The sequence below is a fragment of the Athene cunicularia genome (assembly GCF_003259725.1).
Source record: "Athene cunicularia isolate RWA chromosome 9 unlocalized genomic scaffold, athCun1 chr9_part1, whole genome shotgun sequence".
Taxonomy (NCBI): domain Eukaryota; kingdom Metazoa; phylum Chordata; class Aves; order Strigiformes; family Strigidae; genus Athene; species Athene cunicularia.
In genome coordinates this window covers 4,393,247-4,399,192 of record NW_020799110.1, presented here as the reverse complement: position 1 = coordinate 4,399,192, position 5,946 = coordinate 4,393,247, and positions in this window count along the sequence as shown.

Sequence of the window (5,946 nt, the reverse complement as noted above, 5' to 3'; positions counted from 1 at the left end):
CCAAAAAATAGGAGAAAAAATTCTTACGTTTCCCAACCCTTCAATGTGAATAAACTGTTAAAGCTTCCAAAGTTTTCCTGTCATTTTAAAAGCAGAATAGTTGCCATCTTTCTGAAAACAGTGGCGCACGCAACATACCTTTGTACTTCTATAGTGTTTGACATTTTACGTGCAACAAATATTGACTCCAACATTCCCTTGACAGAGAACAAAAATTCATTTTGTGAATGGTATTGACAGCCTAAGTAGGTTCTTTCTTTTTCACTTGGATAGGCTTCTCTAACTTACTAACTCGGTCTTGAGGGTTTTGAATATTTACCTCTAAGATCTAGATCTATTTACAGCACAACATACATTTTGATATGCAGGAGGCATAGGATGAGGGTTATCGTTATTGTAAAACTTCATAGAACACTCAAATGATAAATAACTATCGAAGTATAACCCCTCGATCATTAAGTGGATAGAACAGCTTCAGGCAGACTCTGAAATGACATATTGCTGAGGTGGTGGCTTTCATTTGCCACGGCTTTCCATCCCAGTATGCAAGTCTGGCTAGTGACGTTGAGGTAAATAGAGGGAACTTTAGAAATTAATTTTAGTTATTTTTATTTGATGAAATAGGAACTTTGGTTTAATAAAAAGAAATTTGATTCAGAAAACACACCAGATGATCCTGCAGACACCACCCCACCCCCGCCCTCATCCGTTTCTCTAATTTTGATGACAAACAGAGAAGGACAAGGCAAATCTCCAGGAATATTATATAATGAGTCATAATTTGATTAAAAACATTTCTGGATACTGTCTTTAGCAGCTCATCTGGAATATATCAGCTCTCCCAATATGACAAGTTTTCCAAAGAACACAGCAGTGAATTAGGTTTCATATCTGATGAGACAGACTTCAGAGATCTATATCTCGGCTCAGTTGGACCTCATACTCTAAACAGACCAAGATAAAGGTTTTTTTCTTGTTGAGTTATTCATATTTGCCTAGATAAATAAAGATGAAAATTGGCTTCCTTTTTCAAAGGTTAATTCAAGAAACTTCAAAACCCTTCATTTATTTCTACTAATTTATTTTTGTTGATTTTTCTTTCTACTGGAGAGTAACTTTTTCCAAGGGCATGTAGTGATAGGGCAAGGGGTAATGGCTTTAAACTGACAGAGAGGAGATTTAGATGAGATCTAAGGAAGAAATTCTCCCCTGTGAGGGGGGTGAGGCCCTGGCACAGGCTGCCCAGAGAAGCTGTGGCTGCCCCCTCCATGGAAGGGCTCAAGGCCAGGTTGGACGGGGCTTTGGGCAACCTGGGCTAGTGGAAGGTGGCCCTGCCCGGGGCAGGGGGTGGGAACTAGATGATCTCTAAGATCCCTTCCAACCCAAACCATTCTGTGACTCTGTGATCCATCAAGATTTTCATAAACGAACTGTGTTTCTCTTTGAGCTGTAGCTGGTTCAATCAAATAGGTTAAATCTGTTCAGATTCTTTGTATCTGGGAGAAAGTGTGGTAACAGCCACTCTTGCTTAAAATCACTTTTGTGAACCTTGCAGCTGTGGCAGTCAGGGGAGCTAATTAAACCCTATCCATAGTTTTCCAGCATACTGATTTAGGTTAAGTGTTTGTCTTCTAACATGCTGCTTACTGTGAAAATTCATGCTTTATCACTTAAGTCTGCTCTGCAATAGAAACAAAGCCGTTGGTATATCCCTTGGCATCCTAACCCCGTGACACAAGAACTCTCTGATCTAGTCTCAGTTTATGCTGCAGCTTCCTAGTTAGGGTGGCTAGCAGCTTCCTAGTTAGGAGGTTCCCTGGGAAGAGATCTTCTCTCCTACCACCTCTGCTTCACCTCCCCAATTTATTCCCTGTCTCATGCTTTATGCATGAGGATCTTTTAAATGTTTGAAGTAGAAATATTGCACCCCAATAATACAAAGATACAATGGATAACAGGATCTTTTAGTAACTCGTGGTTGGCTTTTTGACTGTGTTTCTCAACCTTTTCCTGAGGGTGCAGTCCCCTTCTGCTCCATTTAGGCTGATCTGGAAGAAGGAGCTTGGTTCCTCCAGAGCTGGGGAATAAGAAGTCTCTCAGCTGAAAGTATATGTGCTCCCTCCTCTGCCCTAAAGGCAGGGAACTGCAGGTAGCAACGATGTGCAGTTTGCTACTTTGCCTTTGAAACACCAACAGGAAAATACTAGGAGAGCATCTCAGTGATTTCAGGAAAATTTAATCTTTTGCTTTTATTTTAAGTTTCCAGGTTGCTAGGAAACATTTGCAGTATAACTAAAGAGGAATGAGGTATATTACAGTTATAAAATATTCCGGTGTTAACTGAGGAGCACAATAGTTTAAAAGCTATTACTAGCTCCAGGAACCGAAAATACTGCAATATTCTCAATTAATTTTAAGTTTTAGTGACTTTCACCTCGAATTTAATGTTTGTTTTTTTGGCAAACCAGAAAGCCCTTGCCTGAAAAAGCTCAACAACAGCTATATAATATTATTGTAAGATGAATGACTTTGTTTTTGGAGTTAAGGAGGCAGTCTATGTTGAGGGCAGTCATAATTTTTACTCTATAGCAACATATGTTATTTATTGTTAATGTTAAGTAAAGTAATAAATGTTAATATTCATGTAGTGTATCAAACTGAATGAGAAATAATGCAGTAGCTGAGGCACAAATGCATATGTTGTATTTTTTTAATTTTATTAATTTTTAAAATATTTAATTTTAACTCATATTTTTTAAAAAAGTCACTAGTTAATCCTTAGATTTCTAGGACTGAATACATGTTAAAGGCAAGATAAAAGTAGAGTTTGATCAGTAATATTAGAAGCAGCTTTTTCAAAATTAATATTTTTAATTTTGGCATGGGACAACACATGCACTCATTTCTCTCTAATTATCTCACTAATGCTTTTTCTTAATATCTTCAAACTTATTCTGGAGTCCCTTGTTTGGTGGAAGGGAATTTCTTAGTGAAGCTCAGATGCCACGCTTTCATGCTAATAAAGTTAATGTCAACAATCAAACCTATGATAAGAAGTTCAGATGGAGATAGTCTTTGCTGAGTTCCCAGGAAACATGCATTCGTATGTGTTCACAAAATAAAAGCAGCCTGTAGAAAATGTTGAAAGACATTTTTTTGAGAATAATAGCAGAGTGGCTCTTTTTCATTAGCTTTAACATGGCTGCAAATGTGGAGTCACCCATATACAACAAAGTGGTTCGTTTTCTTTCAGGATTTGTGAGTGTGACACAATACATTCTTTAATGAGACAGAGATAACTAGAGGTGTTTTAATGACAGGAAGATGTTCTTGTTCCCAGAGCTTGTTTTTGTCTTTCACTTAATAGCATATATTTATCTTCAGTGAGGATTAAAAGCCCTGTCTGAGATGATGAATAATAATTAGAAATCTCTAATATACAAAGGATGGAATTTATCTTCAGTTGTTAAACACCTGAACTTGGTTGCCCATGGATAGGCATCTACATGTGAATGAGATGCCTCAACTTCCCAAGGGTCCCTGGACGTCTTGTAAGTAGAGCCAGTGAAGTCTGGAGAAGTACCCAGCTGACCCTGAAGTTGAGGGATCCATCTGGCCTGTCGACTTGTCCCAGGCTTCATTAGCTTGTGCTGATTTTGAGTTTAATTTAGCTTTGCACTTTGAGTTTAATTTGGCTGTATCACCTGTTCCCTTGGGTTATCTGGGTATCCTGTCTGGAGACCATCTGCAGCTTAAATTGAACATTGGTGTTTCCTGTGCCCAGGGCCACAGCTGTCAGACCCAGGCACAGGAGGTGAGTATGCCAGGGTTTTTAAATGGCACTAAACTAACTACGGGCAACTGAACTGGGCCTTCAAACACCGGAGATTATGGTGAAAGCGTAAACACTTAGTTCCTATAAAGACACCTATACCTAGCTCTGAACCTGTCACATGAGTTCCTTCTCATTTTAAAAGATTATCAATGCCATCGTATTTAAATCACTTCACAACAACAGAAATAATCACACAATGATTTGCAAACCTGCTTTGGTTAAAAATAATATAAACTCAAAGAGCAACATTTCCCGCTAGTTCTCCTCCTTAGTTTTCAACCCCAACTGGATAAAAGCTTCAGTGCAAACTTTTGTCACATCCATTTTTTTTCTTCTTTTTTTTCCATTAGTTTTATTGTGTAAATAAAGCAAATAAAATTTCTTTCCAGTTCATAAGATATAATTCACTTTTTTTTTTTATCCTTTATCCCTAATCACTCAAAAGGAAAAATACAAACAAATATACAAATAAATAAGGAAATTCAACCTTTGTCTCTTTTAGTTTGTTTTTTTGTTTTTGTTTTTTTTTTTAAATTAAATACCATGTTTGTGTTTCTCCTCTCAAGAAATCATATCATCATGCAATCCTTCTCTTAGCTCGTCTTAGCTTAGTTTAATACTTGGAACAGCTTGAGTTTGACAGACCAGATTTGGTGAATGTTAATAAGCTAAAGTCAGTAAAACATCTGTCCAAATAATTTATTACAAATGTATCACTGCTAGATAGATTTAGATGCTATGGAAGCCATCAGATAAGTTAGCTTGCAGCAACTTGCAGCATTTAAAATTTTTCTAATACTGGCTTTGACAGAGTTTTGAATGCTGTAATTCATATAAGATAAGCAGACATTGTGGGTTTATTGTGCTGTGAGTATTCTTTCTCATTTCCTTTATAAAGGTCATTTAGTTTTTCTTATATCTCTCCACAGTGAGCAAGCCCCTCTATGAAAACCTGTAAAAGAGAAGACTACCCATCTATTCAAGTCTTCTGCTTCACCCTTGTAGGTACATTAGGCTTTTTTGCGTGCTGTGAGCTATTGTAAGAATAGCTGTCGCTGTTGGGTCACACCAAGGCATGAGTAGGTCTGATATTTGAATTTGTGGTGGCCAGTAATTGGTGTCAGGGAAATAAAAACCAACAGAGTTAAGCACCCATTATATTCTCTCAGTTTACAGCCACCTCCTGCTCAGAGATTTACAGAAACTGAATCTCGTAGCTGTTTCACTAGTACTAGTTTATATCCCGTCTTTTGCAAAATTTAATTGACAATCTTTGGCCATGGTGAAAAATGTTTTCTCTTAAGTGGAAACCTGAATTGGATACTCTGTGCACTCCTACCTGGGTGTCAGCAAGTTGAACATCTGACTGATCACAATTTCTGGCTCGTTTTTCCATTCCTCGCTCTGGCAGACTGTAGTTTTATTAAAATAATGTTAACACTAGCTTTTTATCATTCCAGTGAAAAGAGAAATAGTTCTGAATTCTGAGGGGAAGGTAAATTCATAAGAAAATAGTATGCACTTGTCATAAGTACAAAATATGTATCAGGTAATGTGTAAGATATGTGTTTAGTCAAAGCTCTACAAATCCCAAAGGTACATTTGGAGTAATCTATCTGTTTTGATGCACAAGAAAATCTATTCTAATGCACAAATTCAAACATAAGGAAAGTAAAGTATTGAAATTTCCAAATTCCAAGTGAAAACAGAATGTTTGTGCTCTATTATGCCTATTTTTTTTCTTGTAGGTTTACTAATCTGTTTCTTGTAGGATCCAGGAAAAACCTAAGACACCTTTGCTTATATTCTGTTTAAGTAAGATATTTAAGATGTGTTAAATTTGGAGTAAGTATTGTGGTGAAAAAATTATCTTTCTTGTTAAACCAAATTAATTAAGCTTTCTTATTAAGCCAAATTAATTCACAAGGTTACAGATCATTTGTATCTGTTTGTTCATGACATCATTTGGAAAGCAGATATGCTATATCAGTATTGTTTAATATTACAGCCAGCCATCAACACGTCCTCCAAAATCTCAGAAATGTTTTTTCCAGAATAGTTGAGTGTCCTCTTTTTTTTTTTTTTTTTTTTTTTTTTTTTTTTTTTTTTTT